General features: G+C 49.3%; 1 protein-coding gene across 1 annotated transcript in view; it reads left to right on the forward strand.

Moving 5' to 3' along the window:
- Positions 1-4260: 4260 nt before the first annotated feature.
- Positions 4261-17289, forward strand: part of RD3 (RD3 regulator of GUCY2D) — a 59187-nt gene continuing 46158 nt past the window's right edge. Inside the window, exon 1 of the mRNA XM_075337995.1 lies at positions 4261-4501. The gene's annotated coding sequence lies outside the window, so the exon portion shown is untranslated. The remainder of the gene's footprint in view (positions 4502-17289) is intronic.

The following is a 17289-nucleotide window of genomic DNA, read 5'->3' on the forward strand; positions in this document are numbered from 1 at the left end:
GCATGGGCCCCGCTCTGCTCCTAGACCTTGCCGCCGCCGCCACTGTGGCCTCATCTGCGCCCCGCGATCCCGCTGGCCCACGCAACCCAGCTGGCCCCCATGACCCCGCTGGCTCATACGACCCCGCCGACCCACGCGACCCCGCCGACCCACGCGACCGCGCCGGCCCACGTGACCGCGGCGGGTCAGGTGACCGCACCGGGTCAGGCGAGCCTGCCGGATCGCGAGGACGCGGCGGGACGGGTGAGTACGCGGGGTCACATGACCGCGCACGGTCAGGTGACAGCGCCCGGTCAGGTGACATCGCCGCCCCACGTGACCGCGCTGCCCCACGTGATCGCGCCGCCCCACGTGACCGCGCCGCCCCACGTGACCGCGCCGCCCCACGTGACCGCGGCGGGTCAGGTGAGCGCGCTCGGTCAGGTGAGGCCGCCGGAGCACAGGGGGACGCCGGGTCACGCGAGCGCAGCGGGCCCCGTGACCGCGCCGGGTCAGGTGACCGCGCCGGGTCAGGTGACCGCGCCGGGTCACGCGGCCGCGACGCGCGCGTCACTGCCGTGCGCCGCGACCCGGAAGAGGAGGGGAGGCCGGCCGTGTCGCTCACCGCCCCGTTGCCTTGGCGCCCGCGGCCCGACTTCCGGCCGGGGCCTCGCGACGTCCCGGCTCCCGGATCCACCGCCGCACATCCACTCGGGCTCCGTCTCCGCTGCCGGCTCCTCGGCGTCATCTCCGGGCTGAGGCGCTCCGGGGGCCGAGTTCTTCGCTGCCGCTTCGGAGGCAGGGGGGTCCCCTCTTCCTCGCCGACGCCGGACCATCGCAGGAGCTGCTCGTCCATCCAACGCTGTCCACGCTGCTCCGCCATCCTCTTCATCTGTGCCATGAAGTCCTCCATCTTCGGGATCCAGCCACAACGATTCCAGTCACGTCCAGGTAGGAATGGCCCACCCCCCTCTGACCTGCCCTATATACGACCCCCTATAGCCACCACCCCCTGACCAATCACACTGACCCCTGATCCTAACTGCCCCTTAGCACCACCCCCAAATTTCGCGCCCAAACTGACTTTCTCCATTAACCCCTTATTAACCCTATGGCCTGGCATCCCTCCTAGTCATGTAGCCCTCCCTTAAGCCCCTTCGGGTCAGCAGTCCGGGCTCTTCCTTTCACTTTGCATACATGGCATTTCTGAGGAGTTTTTTGGGTGCAGTTTTGTTACATATCTGCATATCTATCCTTATGTCAGCAAAGTCAATGAGAATTCTGAAATGCTGTGCACACGTTGCGTCATCTTTCCTTGCAGATTTGGTGCAGAAAGAAGAAGCAGCATGTCATTTTTTTCCTGCATTTTTCAGCCCTTCCACCCATTGACTTCATTATGAAAACCACATGTATTTTTGGGTGTGTTATTTTTTGCTTAAGGTGCAGATTTGATGCAGAAAATTTCTGCACCAATTACTCAGCGTGCGCACATAGATGTAGATACTGTGTAAACTCGGCCACCAAAATCTCATGGTGGGGTCACGGCCCAGAATAGTGATGCAATATTTAGGCAGCTCCTGTCCCCAAATGCAATGTGGGTGACCACAAAGAGCAATTGGAAGACATCACTGCCCTGTATACATTGTAGCAAACCCTCCGCTGTGAGAAGGATCAAATCTGTGCAATTTTTCAGCCTAAAGGTCGGCTTCACACTTGCGATTAACTTGGATGAGTGCAATGCGAGAAAATCTCGCATTGCACTCAGACCAATGTTAATCAATGAGGCAGCTCCGATCTGCTGCGTTTTGGTGAGTTTCTCGCACGAGTCACTCCAATGAAAGTCTATGGGTGCTTGAAAAAAAACGGAAGTCACACGGACGGCACACACACCATCCTAGTGACATGTGTTTTTCTCAATAGATTTCACGCATGTAGCAGAGAACACTGTAAATGCTCCTGTACATAACAGTACATGAATAGCAGCTGCTGAGGGTAAAAACTGATTGCACACTGACTGCACACTGATGAAATGTGAACAGAAATCGTCCGACTTTCTAGCATGAGAATCGAACCGATTTTGCATTCGCAAGTGTGATTCCAGCTTAAAGGCCCCGTCACACACAGAGATAGATCTTTGGCAGATCTGTGGTTGCAGTGAAATCATGGACATAGTGTTCCATTTGTACACAGCCACAAACCTGGCACTGATTGTCCACAATTTCACTGCAACCACAGATCTACTACAGATCTACTACAGATCTGCCACAGATCTGCCACAGATCTGCCACAGATCTGCCACAGATCTGCCACAGATTTATCTCTGTGTGTGACAGGGCCTTTAGGCCCTGTGCGCATGCTGCGGATTTACCGCGGATTTTGCAGTGGATTTGCCGCGAAATTGCTGCAGAAAATGTGTCTAAAGGCCCCATTACACGCAACGACGTATCTCACGATATATTGCCGAGGTCACGTATTCCGTGGCGCACATCCGGCATCGCTAGCGACGTTGTTGCTTGTGACAGCAAGGAGCGACTGTTAACGATGGAAAATACTCACCTTATCGTTGATCGTTGACACGTCGTTCCTTTTCCAAAAATCGTTGATTGTTGAGCACGCAGGTTGTTTGTCGTTCCCGAGGCAGCACACATCGCTACGTGTGACACCTCGTGAGCGACAAACAACAGCTTACCTGTGGCCGCCGGAAATGCAAAAGGAAGGAGGTGGGCAGGATGTTACGTCCCGCTCATCTCCGCCCCTCTGCTTCTATTGGGCGGCCGCTTAGTGAAGCCGCTGTGACGCTGCATGAACCTCCCCCTTAGAAAGGAGGCAGTTTGCCCACCACAGCGGCGTCGCTAGGCAGGTAAGTCCCATGTGACGGCTCCTAACGATATTGTGCGTCACAGGCAGCGATTTGCCCGTGACGCACAACCGACGGGGGCGGGTGCTTTCACCAGCAATATCGCTGCTTGTAACACCCCCTTTAGATTGCTGCAGTCATTCCCGAGCAAATCCTATGGGTTTTAAAAAATCCTGTGCGCACACTGTGTTTTTTTTCTACCCACAGATTTACCCGCGGATTTTCTGGTGCGGAATTAATGAGCAGGTCACTTCTTTTCCGCAGGTACCTACGGTTTTTGCCATAGATAATGGTAAAAATCCACAGGGACTAACCTGCGGAAAATCCGTGGTAAATCTGCGGCAAACCGCGGTAAAACTGCATGCGGATTTCGCTGTGGTTTTGGTGCGGTATCTTACCGCGGGTGTGGGATTCTTTAAGAGGGTCCGGATTTTTCTTAAGAAAAAGCCACTTTTTAGTGCGCACATACGCTTAGGATGTACACTATCAGGCTATGTGTCTACGAGACAATGTACCCGTGGATTTTTCTGCAGGTTTGTCCGCAGCTGCTCCCCGGAATCCGCAGCTATCCATTGCTGCGGAATTTGAGCATTTTTGTTGCAGTAAACCTGCGGGACAAGTGCGGAAATACCTGCGGATGTCCCGGCCTCTATCTCCATAGTGGAGGGTCGGGATTTCCGCAGGTATTTCCGCAGGAATAATTGACATGCAGTTACGTGTGGCTGTGGGACATCCGCAGCATTTTTTGCAGCCGCATACACTGCAGCATGGACAAAGCACTCCCCAAATCCCATAGGGTAACATGGGGGGTGTCTGTACTTGCTAAAACCTGCGGATTTATCTGGAAAATCCAGATAAATCCGCAGGTTTTTCACAGCAAAATCCTTGGGTACATTATCCCGTGGGCACATAGCATTAGGCTATGTGCACACGCTCAGTATTTGGTTGCAGAAAATTCTGCACCAAACCTACATCTTTTGGCATAAAAGAAAAAAAATGCATGTTTTTGCTGCTTTTTTCATGCGTTTTTTTATGCATTCTAGGGTGGAAAAACACTGAAAGAATTGACGCTGCAGATTTATTTTTGCACCAAATCTGCAAGGAAAAAAATGCAACATGCGCTCAAAATTTTAGGATTCTCAATGACTTTGCTGGCATAAGGATTTGCATGAAAAAAAAAAGCTATAAAAACGCACTGTGTGCACACAGCCTATAGAGAAGCATCTGAACCACAAGATTAAATTTTTGGAATAAAGTATACTTGTTGGTCAGTTTTCTATGGCTGCAGCTCTGCTCTGCCTGTGACTGCCCCAGTCATCCTTCTCCCTGCCCACTATCCTCCACCATCCTCTGACTGCTGCCAGCTGCTCCTCACACTCCAGCTAAATCCTACTAAACCAGCAGAGGTCCCTCCCAGAGCCCGGCTTACACTGTCTGACTTTAAGGTCCCCAACACCTTGGCACAGTCTGGAGATGCTGCTTCATAATCTGAGCAGCTTGTATCTCGCCCCCAGAAGCATCATGTGTGCGCCAATCTGAGGATCACTGCACGTTCTGCGCTGTGCCCTGACTCCAGCCAGGGTGCCAGGACTTTCATCACCAACCCTCACCCTGGAGGAAGAAACCTCCCTCCCTTCATCATCATCCTCCTCCTGAACATACAAAGTAAGTGACATCTGATTGATTTACAATATTGTCATTTTATTTATAGAACTTTCGAATTTATGGAATTTTCAAATTGTTTGATTGCAATAAAGGCAAGGTAAGGAATTGTAAGAACCTTATATAGGGGGTCGGTGACTGCGGATCGGGCTAATTCTGGGTGGAAATAGGGCAGTCTCGCAGTTCTGTGTTATTCAGGCTCATTGTGTTTCTGAGATTTAATTGGGGATGAAGAAACTTTAATCTTCATACACTTCTTAAGGGTCGGATTGAGTCTATTCAAGGAAAAATATTGCAGCATGATCGATGTGCATCCGTAAATCGGATCGCACTCTGCCATGCAAGTCAATGGGCACATGGAAAATATTGGACCACACTCGGATGACGCAGGAGTGGAGTTCAATTTTCCATGACAAATTGGATATACTGTGTGTGTGTGTGTGTATATGTATGTATATATATATATATATATATATATATATATATACATATATATATATATATATATATACACACACATGTATATATAATGTGTGTGTGTGTGCGTGTGTATATAGAGTGTAATATATATATATATATATATATATACACACACACACACACATTATATATACATGTGTGTGTGTATATATATATATATATATATATATATATATATATATATACACACACACACACACACATTATACATATATATATATGTATAATGTGTGTGTGTGTGTATAAATATATATATATGTGTGTGTGTCTATAATGTGTGTGTGTTTATATATATATATATATATATATATATATATAAATAAATATATATATATATATATATATATATATATACACACACACACACACATATATCCATTTTGTATTTATATTGCTATGTATATTATAATAATAATAATATTTATTCACTTATATAGCGCTATTAATTCCACAGCACTTTACATACATCAGGAACACTGTCCCCATTGGGGCTCACAATCTAAGGTCCCTAACTGTATGTTTTTGGAGTGTGGGAGGGAACCGGAGAACCTTGAGGAAACCCACACAAACACGGGGAGAACATACAAACTTCTTTCAGATGTTGTCCTTAGAGGGACTAGAACCCAGGACCCCAGCGCTGCAAGACTACAGTGCTAACCACTGAGAGAGATATATAAAATAAAATTGGTGCAATATAATATTTCGATCTTCTCCACCTCTGAGAAAATCGGATCATACTCTATCCAGAGTCCCATAAGCACAATTGCACCTATTTTCCTGGATGAGAGAAAATACGGTCATTAGAGGGATCTCATAGTGATTTACATTTGTCATAATTTCCACTTTTAAATATTCTTTTGTCCTATGTATGAAATGAAAAAAACAACAAACTACTGCTCCGGTGGTGCCATTTCTTGTGTGTTTGCTTGCGTATACACCAATTCTTAAAGGGAATCTGTCACCAGGTTTTTGCCACCTAATCTGAGAGCAGCATAATGTAGGGACAGAGATCCTGATTCCAGCGATGTGTCACTTACTGGGCTGCTTAGTGTAGTTTTGATAAAATCACAGTTTAATCAGCAGGAGATTATCATTAGAGGACTACTTGGCGTATTGCAGGTAGTCCAGCATATTCATGAGCTCTGTATAACTGATAGATCTGCAGCAGAGGAAACATTGATTTTATCAAAATGACAGCAAACAGCTCAGTAAGTGACACATCACTGGAATCAGGGTCTCTGTCTCTACGCTATGCTGTTCTGAGATGGGGCAGCAAAAACCTGATGACAGAGTCCCTTTAAGACAATTAATGGAGCTTAACGTGTGGTCATCATTCCATTGAAATGGGGCTCTTCATGGCCTCAATTAATTGGCTCCTTATTAGTTCCAGCAGTGGATATGTGATAACGTAACAAGATGTGAATAACCGCTTTAATTTTTGCCTATCTGGTGCCATAATGTTTGTGAAAAACCCATCTCGAAAAAGGATTTTATTGGTTGTCCAAGACTAAGGGGGGCTTTACATGTTGCGGCATCACTTCCGAAATATCGTCGGGGTCACGTCGTTAGTGACGCACATCCGGCGCTGGTAACGACATCGCAACGTGTAAATCCTAGATGCGCTGATAAACGATCGCAAAAGCGTCGAAAATTGGTGATCTGTGTCACGTCGGTCATTTTCATAATGTCGGGTCGACCGCAGGTACGATGTTGTGTGTCGCTCCTGCAGCTCCACACATCGCTGTGTGTAAACCCGCAGGAGCGATAAACATCTCCTTACCTGCGTCCCGATGGCAATGCGGACGGGAGAAGGTGGGCGGGATGTTATGTACCGCTCATCTCCGCCCCTCCGCTTCTATTGGCCGGCTGATTAGTGACGTCGCGGTGACGCCGAACGCACCTCCCCCTTAAAGGAGGGATAGTTCGGCGGTCACAGCAACGTCGCCGAGCAGGTAAGTGCGTGTGAAGCTGCCGTAGCAATAATGTTCGCTACGGTAGCAATCACCACATATCGCATGTGCGACGGGGGCGGGTACTATCGCGCTCGACATCGCTAGCCGATGCTAGCGATGACGCAACGTGTAAAGTACCCCTAATGCGGGCGTCACACGATACGATCTATCATGCGATTGCACGAGCGATCGTACACGCCCCTGTCGTTTGTGCGTCACGGGCAATTAGTTGCCTGTGGAGCTCAAAGTCGTTAAACCCCCATCACATGTACTTACTTGATAAGCGACGTCGCTGTGGGCGACAAACATCCACTTCCTGAAGGGGGAGGGACGTTCGGCGTCACAGCGACGCCACACAGCGGCCGACCAATAGAAGCGGAGGGGCGGAGATGAGCGGGACGTAAACATCCCGCCCACCTCTTTCCTTCTGCATTGCCGGCGGGACGCAGGTAAGCTGTGTTCATCGTTCCCGGGGTGTCACACGGAGCGATGTGCGCTGCCCCGGAAACGATGTACAACAGGACATGCGATTTTTAGAAAATGAGCGACGTGTCAGCGATGAACGAGAAGGTGAGTATTTCTGCTCGTTCATAGCTGTCACACGCTACGATATATCAAATGATGCCGGATGTGCGTCACTACCGACGTGACCCCGACGACATATCGCCCGATATATCGTCTCGTGTGATGCCCGCATAAGGATCATTGGGATAGGTCATCTATATCAGATCAGTGGTGGTCCGACACCCAGAACCTATTTGTAATGGTTGTTCTTGGGTTACTGTAGCTCAGCTCCAATTCATTCAGTAGGAGATGAGCTACAATAGCCGATAATTGAATGTGGTGTCCCGGGTTCTGTACACTGTGTATATCGGGCCACCATAGATCTTGCTTACAGCAGATTAGTGGGAAATGCCAAATGTTTGGGTAGATCACAAATATCTAAGTCCAGGGGGGAAAAGCTCAAAAAAATACTTGTATAAACAGAAAAATTAATTTTCCCTGAAAAGTAGAATGAGGGTATGTGCACACGTCGTCTTCTTCAGGCGGATTCTGCCAGGAAACCACCTGGAAAGTGCAGCAAAATCGCTGCAAGCAATGAATATAGAGCACAGCAATGTCACAACGACACGGCTGTGCAAGTTTCATCTTGCATCGCTTCTTTTAACCGCTTCAGGGTTCGGAAACTGTCAAGTGGTTTCCATCATAGAATCCTCCTAACAAAGCACTGAAATTGCCAACATAATGGACGCATGCACAACAATGTATCAACGACATTGCTGAGCTTAAAATTGTCAGCTGCTGCAGTCCCATGAGTTAAAAAACCAGAAACAGTACATGGGTCATCTGCACTGGTGATGGAGATCTGAAAGAATCGTCGAGGATACAAAGTAGACTTAAAGGGAATGTATCGCGGTTTTTTATTTTGTATTAAAAATAGTGATTATGAAATCAAGTATTTTTAATACAAAATGAAAATCACTGCTTATTTAGTTTTTATTTAATTCTAATTTTGCTGGAGGCACTGGGGGCTGCCATGGGTTTGCTGTGTGTGTAACGACAGCCCCTGTGCATAGAGAACAGTGGTCGTGATCCGACCCCTTCAGTAACGTTACAGTGGGCGTCTTCTGTGACCTGGACGCGCCCCCTGGGCTGTCCAGATCACAGCAGAGGGAGGAGATCAGCGCCATCATTGTGGAGCTCACAGCCATGCTGTTTGCTCCACTTTACACCTGTCACCCGCCGGGATGTGTGAGTATGGGCCGCCTCCCCTCCCCTCCCCCCGTTACCAGCTCCGATGACACCCCCTCCCTCTGCTCTACCCAGCCCCCGCTACTGCTACCGCCACCCCCTCCCCCCGCCGTTACCGTCTCCAATGACACTCCCTCCTTCCCTCCGCTCTCCCCAGCCCCCGCTCTGCCCCCGTTACTGCCGCCGAAAGTTACCATCTCTAATGACACCCCTCCCTCCGCTCTACCCCGCCGCTACTGTGTGTGTGTGTTTGTGTGCCACTACATGTGAGTACCGCCCCTGCTACTGTCTCCAAAAACACCCCCCGTTCAACCCCCCCCCTTCTGCTTGTCACCTGTCGGCCTGTGTGTGTACCGGTGATACTGTCTGCAGGGTAGTGTATCTAATCCTCTCCTGTGTGAAACTGTCTGCACGGCTGTCTATCTAATCCTCTCCTGTGTGATACGGTCTGCACGGCTGTGTATCTAATCCTATCATGTGATACTGTCTGCACGGCTGTGTATCTAATCATATCCTGTGTGATACGGTCTGCACGGCTGTGTATCTAATCCTATCGTGTGATACTGTCTGCACGGCTGTGTATCTAATCCTATCATGTGATACTGTCTGCACGACTGTGTATCTAATCCTCTCCTGTGTGATACTGTCTGCACGGCTGTGTATCTAATCCTCTCCTGTGTGATACTGTCTGCACGGCTGTGTATCTAATCCTATCTTGTGATACTGTCTGCATGGCTGTGTATCTAATCCTATCATGTGTGATACTGTCTGCTGAGCTGTGTATCTAATCCTATCCTGGGTGATACTCCTGCTGTTCTTGGTGACACTTTAGACATTTCTGGTCACCAACAAAATGGCTCTGCACTATGTCCCTACATGTCATTCTCTGTTATCTGTTGTAAACACTCAGATTAGGAGGGGGGAGGCGTGCCATCACACACAGGAGAGCAGACTCCACCCACTTTACTGCAGCTGTAATGTGAGCTTTTTATACAGTGGGATTTCTGTAGGATTTCAGAAGCTACTCTCCCTAGTGTTTAACAGTGGAAACAGTGGAAAATATCAAACTTTTTATTTATTTTTGTAATATTTTGCTCAATTAAAAAAAAATAATAATATTTAAACAAAACATTAAAACATTATTACTTTACATTTTTTCAGTTATTGATTTTTTTTTCTGACGATACATTCCCTTTAATAAAACCATATCATTTGCGTGTTTCAAAGTCTTTAGATTTCTTAGATTTCTTCATCAGGATACAACCACATGCGAAAAGCTTTTTCCTTATCCTTCTTGTGTGCTACAGAACTTAACCAGGTGAACAATTCCCTGCACCTTATTGTCCTTTATCATCGGATAAGACCCTATTGCAATTTTTGCTTTTCAGCTTTTCCAACATTCCCCCACTAAGGTTCCGATGCACACAGACTGGCAGGAGGAAGAGAACTGTGCTGCTGCACAAAAAATGTTTGAACAATAGTTAACTAGTAAGTGGGGGTGAGTAGTACTAGAAACTTCAAGGCTAGTGTAGAAATCTCCAGACTGAGCTGCCTACTAGTGTAGCTTGCATCAAACAGAAGAGACCAATAAACCATGAGAGGATCATCATTGAGAAAGAGGGAGGGATTGAGAAAGTGTGAACCACAAAAAGAAGCAACAAAGGAGTCTGCCAAAAGAGCAAAGATGAGTCAGTAAATTGCTGCAATCATCAGAAAAATCCTTATGTGAGATTGTGATAACCATCAAGCTCGTTGCCTCATGTAAGACTGTAACCAACAAGCTTGATGCCTCCCTTTTTGAATAAACTAATTGGACTGACACGTCATCAGTCCTTCTTCCTTCTTCTCAGCAAGGGCTGCTACAGCCTACATATTATTTAAAGCTGAACACCATCATTATTATTATTATTTATTATTATAGCGCCATCAATTCCATGGCGCTTTACATGTGAAAGGGATGTACATAATAGGGACAAGTACAATAATCATAACCAATACAAGACACAGACAGGTACAGGAGGATAGAGGTCCCTGCCCGCAAGGGCTCACAGTCTACAAGGGATAGATGAGGATACAGTAGGTGAGAGTAGAGCTAGTCATGCGGTGCTGTATCAGACTGAGGGTTACGGCAGGTTGTAGGCTTGTCGGAAGACGTGGGTCTTCAGGTTCCTTTTGAAGCTTGTCAAGGTAGGCGAGAATCTGATGTGTTGTGGCAGAGCATTGCAGAGTATGGGGGAGGCACTGGAGAAATCTTGGATGCGATGGTGGGAAGAGGAGATGAGGGGAGCAGAGAAGGAGATCTTGTGAGGATCGAAGGTTACGTGCAGGTAAGTACCGGGAGACTAGGTTACATATGTAAGGAGGAGACAGGTTGTGGATGGCTTTGTAGGTCATGGTTAGGGTTTTGAACTGGAGTTCTAGGGCAATGGAAAGCCAGTGAAGGGATTGGCAGAGACGAGAGGTCGGGGAGTAGCGGGGGGACAGGTGGATCATCCACAACCATCCCGTCCATCATAGAAAATATACACAGGAGGATTAAGTGGCAATAAGCAATACACTACAATGTAACAATACTGTTAGTATGTTCAGACAAGTAAATATAACAATGTAGAATGGATTAGGAAACTGCATATCGGAACAGGCTAAACAAGCCTGAGACACAATGGTGATTTCCCATAAGGACATTTTGGGGCTAGTAATAAATAATTGTGCCCAGTAAAATATGTGTCCTTGGCAAACCACAGCTATCTAGCCCACTGCCAGGAAGCCCTGGGGTATCGGAGAATATACAGAGGGACCATTATTCCAGCTCGTGTGGCGCAGGTTCAAATTTGACTGTTTATGGCAAGTTGCGCCACCGTGAACTCAACCACTCTCTGATGTCAAAGGGGGATTTCCTTTTTGTACTTTAACCCTCACACTTTAAAACTATATTAAAGATGTATTTATATAGGATCTCATCTATGGGACTTACTGCCGGACAGCAATCAATTTCAATTGACATGGCCAGCCGTAGATTGGATGGTGCTGGGTGCAATGATATCTGTTGTCACCTCGCATATGGCGTAGGGTCATGAAGTGTGCAAACAGCCATTCTGTATATCGCAAAGTATAATCCCCATACAGTGCTCAAATATTAGTGCCATATGTTAACCAATTAACACTTTCACACCAAAGTACTAATGCTTTACAATGATGCCAAAAATATACCATCTTCATTGACAAAGCCACTGAGCCCAGTTATGGGATGCAGCAGTCACGTGCGCTGCAGACAGTTATTCCTCCTGACCCACCCATGTACACATACAAATGCTGTGTATACAGTAGGGAGAACATACAATATTAGCAACTATTGCATAATGACAGGAAAACCATTTTTTTTTAGCATCCTAGACTCTAAATAGTCTTAAAATAAAGATTTTGTCTTTTCATCTACAGGTATTATGTAAACCTATATGTATCCATAGTAACAGACTACAGACAAGTCCTGTGTAGTCAGATACAGCAGTCATACTCTCTCTTCTGATACCTTGTTTTCCACAAAAGAGACTTACCCCAAAAATAAGCCCTTATGATTTTACAGGATTTTTGGCATATGCTTGAAATATAAGCCCTACTCCAAAAATAAGCTCTAGTTACAGTCAGGGCTGACGTTAGGGGAAGTCAAATTGCACAGTGAAGGCAGCCTGGAACCACAGACTCAGACTGGCTATAATGGACAGGCTATAGGAAAGCCGCTCACAAAGCAGGACCCCAAGAACCCGGAAACCCTTTAACCCCTATACAGGGATTTGGAATTACACAGGCCCCGGAGATCAATGAGAGTAGTAGTGAGGCAGGGTCAAACCAGGAGATGCAGAACAGGGACAGAATCGGCAGGCAAGGACGTAATCAGAAAACAAAGTAGAGGTCAAATCCGGATCGGGTAGTGAGGTACAAAAACGGTAGGCAGAAGAGTAGTTAGCGAACAGGCATTGGTCAAAACACAGGAATCACGAAACGGAACGGGACCAAGGAAGTAGGAATTCAGAACTATCTATAGCTGTGACCAGCAGACAAGAGGCTGAATTAGAAGGGTGCGGTGTCTTCCCATTGACTGTAGCTGAATGGTGGAAACTTCAGCTGGAAGACACACGCCACCTACAGTCAGCCAGTGGTACTGCAGGTCCCAGGGAAACCCAGCTAAGTGGATGATCGGAACCTGCACCCACCAGAGCCAATAGCACCAACTCCTCTCCCATCACCAGCACTATCCACAGCGGAAACATGGTGCCGCCTGGTGATCAAAGCAGAAGTCACAGGAGCAGACTCTGGTGGGGACGTGACACACAATATCTTAGGGCCCCCCTCTCTTTGGGACCCCAACAGTTGTATCCTGAGGTTAAGATTGTTTGAGGACCTTTGGTGGCTTCAGTCATGTGACCAAAGGTCTCTTGATTGCAGGAGCTTAACAGAACTGAACATGAGAAAAGCTGGCATTAGGGAGAAGGGAAATCATACTGGGCAATTTCACAGAGCCCCAGCGTTTATATCCTGACGATAGGACTGCTTAAGGACCTTTGTAACATCACATCATGTGACTATGTTGTAATAGTTCTCCAAACTCTCTATACCGTGTGTGTGTCTGTGTGTGTGTCTGTGTGTGTGTATGTGTGTGTGTGTGTGTCTGTGTGTGTGTGTGTGTGTGTGTCTGTGTGTGTGTGTGTATATATATATATATATATATATATGTTTACACATATATAATATAAACACATGGTTTGGAGAGTTATGTTGATGTTCCAGAATACAATATGACTATATTTCAGATGGGCAGTGAACCCCATAGGGGTGAATAGGCCCCATGACGATCGGGAGGGTTCAGGGTAGGAAAGGGTTAAGGTATATGGCTAGAAGGTTGTATATGGGGCTTTTGGATTGGTGGGAGAAATGGCAAAGGGGATTGGGGGATAGACTGGAAGGGGTGGGGTGTTGCAGGGGGTATAAAGGGGGATGTGCATAGGTCACTGCCTCTTTGTCCTACAATCAATGTGTCCCACCTGTGCTGCTGCCTCGCTGACCTGCAAGATGGCGGCCCTGGCTGCACTGCTGGTGGGGCCTCTGAAGTCAGCGAAGTGGACACGCTGCAGGAGCAGCTGGCGGCGGTCTGGGGGCTGGAGCGGTTAGGCCTGCTGCTTCTGCTCCCAGGCCGGCACTGCGCGCTCGGCGGGCGCGACCACCCGAGCGCTACTCCCCTGGCGGGGGGAGGAGGAATAGATCTGGGAGCCCCCCCCTCGGGGACCCTCCGGGGCAGCGGAGCTCTCCTCACCTGTCTGGAGAGTCACCAGCCGCCGGGAGGAATCCTCGCCGGAGATCCCGTAGGCCGGAAGTGGGCGGAGCTTCGGCAAGGCCTACTTCCGGTTTGCGGCCTGCACGGCCCCGGACCGGAGCGACGGCAGCCCCCAGTGAGGAGCTGGCTGGGGGTGGTGCCCAGCGTTGTGGAGGGGGAGCGGAGAGCTCCTGCAGGCGGCAGGGCAGCGATCGGTGCGTGCGGGGCGGCGCGGATCAGAGCGGCAGCCGGAGAGGACCGGGAGCAGGGCCCTGCAGTCCACAGGGCCGGATGCTCCGGTCAGTAATAACGGTCCCCCCCAGCAAGGATCAGGCTGGGGGGAGTTCCCTGCGTACGTCGGAGCGGCACGGCCTCCCTGCAGTCGGCAGGGAGGGAGACCCATACAAATGCCTGAAGGGGGGATGGTGCAGCAGGCAGGAGTGGAGGCAGAAAAGAAGAACGGCGGCAGGATGCCGCGTAGCAAAAAGACAGAGGCCCAGCGGGAGACGCCCGGAGGAGCAGGGTGAGGTGACCGTGGGGGTTGACGGCCGCTGGAGGCAGGCTGTCCCCTCGCTGGTCCCCCCTGAGGAATTCAGCAGCGTCTCTGAAGCCGGCGAGGAAGAAGGATTGGAGGAGGCGGCTGAACGGATGGAGCGGCAGCAGGACGTTCGTGTTACGGCTGCTCGGTTCAGAGGCAGCTCGGTAAGAGGACGACCACTATTGTTTAATGTTGTGGGTAGCGGGGATGGGGGTTCCTCTGCGGGGGGTAGCATGCTGGGGGCGGTCAGTCAGTCGGTGTTACCCGGGGCGGAATTTTTGGGCTTAGCTGTTGGGGGGTATTGCAGGGGTTGTTGGCGGAACGGTGAGGTCAGAGTGGGCCTGGGTCCGACGGGGGGCTTCGGCTGGCGGTTGTTGCGGGTCAGGCGGACGGCGTGGCGGCTGAGCCGGTGGTTAGCAAGGACATGGGAAAGACAAAAGGAAAGAAGGACGAGGTTGCGCGTTTGGGCGATAGGGCACGGAGTGCAGTAGCAGTATACGTGGGTGTTGAAAGTCCGTTGGGGGTACATTAAAAAAAAAAAAAAAAAAAAAAGGAGGTAAGGGAGAAGATACGAAAAGGGGAGTATGTGAAAAATTTTTCCCTGCTCCCCTTGGAAAAGTTTAACGTGGACGAAGGAAGCGAGTGACTCCAAGAAGGAAAAGGAGGAGGAGGAGAAAAGGAAGTATAGGTTGCTCACTTTTACTAACTGGCTACAGTCCTTTGTGGCCCTAGCCGGGGTGATTGGGGAAAAGGAGCCGGAGCGTCCACCCCCCCTCCCCCCTTTGCCGGTTACATGGACTCGAACGGCGAGGCTAACTGAGGGTATGGGGGTTTAGGCTGGCTTTGATATGATGCGCAGTTCCGGCAGCGGAAGGCTCTGCGGCCTGGCATCCGGTGGGACCACAAAGATATTTCTTTGTGGATGCGGTTAATGACGGCCTCGGCCCAGCCCTTTCGAGGGGGTGCCGGGAGCCCGGGGGGCGAGCGGCGAGTCCCCGGCTGGTCAGAAAAAGGGCCAGGCTGGCAATTTAATGAGGGGTAAGTGAGTTTGGGGGCGTCGTGTCGGTTACAATACGAGTGTTCCGGTTGTGGAGGCTCCCGCTCTTTGGCCAGGTGTTTCGACCAAGGTTAAGGAGAGTTGGGGGAGGGGTCTGGAAAGGGAGGCCGCCAGTGAGGGTAGAGGCGATGCGCCCCTATTTAAATAGATATCCGTATGTTCGGGCGGTGGAGCGGTTGGCGACAGGTTTTAGGGAGGGTTTCCGGATTCCGTTTGAATCCGAGGCGCCGGTGTTTCGGTAATTTGAGGTCCGCTAAAAAACATCTGGAGGTGGTAGGGGGAAAAGCTGCAGAAGGGGGTGGAGTTGTGGATGATGGCGGGCCTGTTCAAGGACCCGCCATTCTACAGCTTGAGGATTTCGCCACTTGGGGTGGTGCCCAGGAAGGAGCCGAACACCTTTTGGCTCATTCATCATTATCCTATCCGGCAGACTTGTCAGTGAACGATGGGTTTTTTTCACCTGAGTTGTCTGTGGTCTGCATGTCTCATTTGACACGGCATGGGAGTCACTGCGGGAAGCCCGGCAGGGGGGGCCCTGATGGCCGAGGCGGATGGGGAAGCAATTTTGGTTAATTCCGGCATCCGGAGAATTTTCAGCTTTCAGGGTGCATGTGGGATGGTGAATACTATGTGGATCGGTGCCTGCCCACGGGGTTGTTCCAGTTCATGTGTTTATTTTGCAGCGTTTAGTTCTTTTGTGGAAGTGGTATTCAGGGAAGTGGCAGTAGTCCATGCGGTGATTCACTATTTGGTTGATTTCGTTACGTTGGCCCGGTGGGCTCCTTAGTTTGTTCCTTTGTTGATATTTACGTTACAGCGGTTAGCAGGAAGCCTAGGTATTCCGTTTGCAAAGAAAAAGCGGAAGGGCCAGGGACGGCTCAGGGTTTTTCGGGCAACGGAATTGATACGGTGGCTATGGAACGCCGATTGCCGGTGGGGCAAGCTGCGTGATTTGAAGGCGTCAGTGCAGTTTTGTCTTAGGCTGGGAAGGTGCGGTTGCGACATTTGCAGTCAGTGCGTAATAAATTGAATTTTGCTTGTCGCATTATGCCGATGGGGCAAATAGTTAATAGGCGATTGGCAAGCGCAGCTACAAGGGTGACAGCTTCGGATCATTTTGTCAGAGTGACGAAGGGATGAAAGGAGATCTGCTGGTGTGGGATGCATTTCTTGACCAATACAATGGAAAGATGTTATGGATGGGCAATGGCATTGTCAAATAAACAGCTGGAATTCTTTACGGACGCGGGGGGGCCTCGGGTTTGGGGCAATTTTTCAAACACATTGGTGCGTTGAAAATGGCCACGGCTTTGAGTGAAAAAAGGGGCTTGTAAAGAATCTTGCGCTGCTGGAATTGTTTCCCATCTTAGTGGCTTTAGAGTGGAGGCCCGAATTTGGAGGCAAGAAGCTTGGCATGTATGGTGATAACATGGCGGTGGTGCATTCTAGCAATTCACTGTCGGCTAAATCACCTCCAGTAGTGGGGTATTTGAGGCAGCTATTGTTGCGTTGCTTGGCGCTCAACATTGGGGTGGTGGCGCGGTATGTGCCGGGGTTCAAAATGAGGTGGGGTGATGCGCTATCTCGATTGCAGTAGCACAGGTTCCGGTGACTGTGACGGGAGCAGACGAGGATGGAGTGCTATGCCCGTAATGGCTGTGGGACCTGGTGTCGGTGTAGCATTTGAGGGACTTAGGAGATCGA

The sequence above is a fragment of the Anomaloglossus baeobatrachus genome, chromosome 3 (genome assembly GCF_048569485.1).
Source record: "Anomaloglossus baeobatrachus isolate aAnoBae1 chromosome 3, aAnoBae1.hap1, whole genome shotgun sequence".
NCBI lineage: Eukaryota > Metazoa > Chordata > Amphibia > Anura > Aromobatidae > Anomaloglossus > Anomaloglossus baeobatrachus.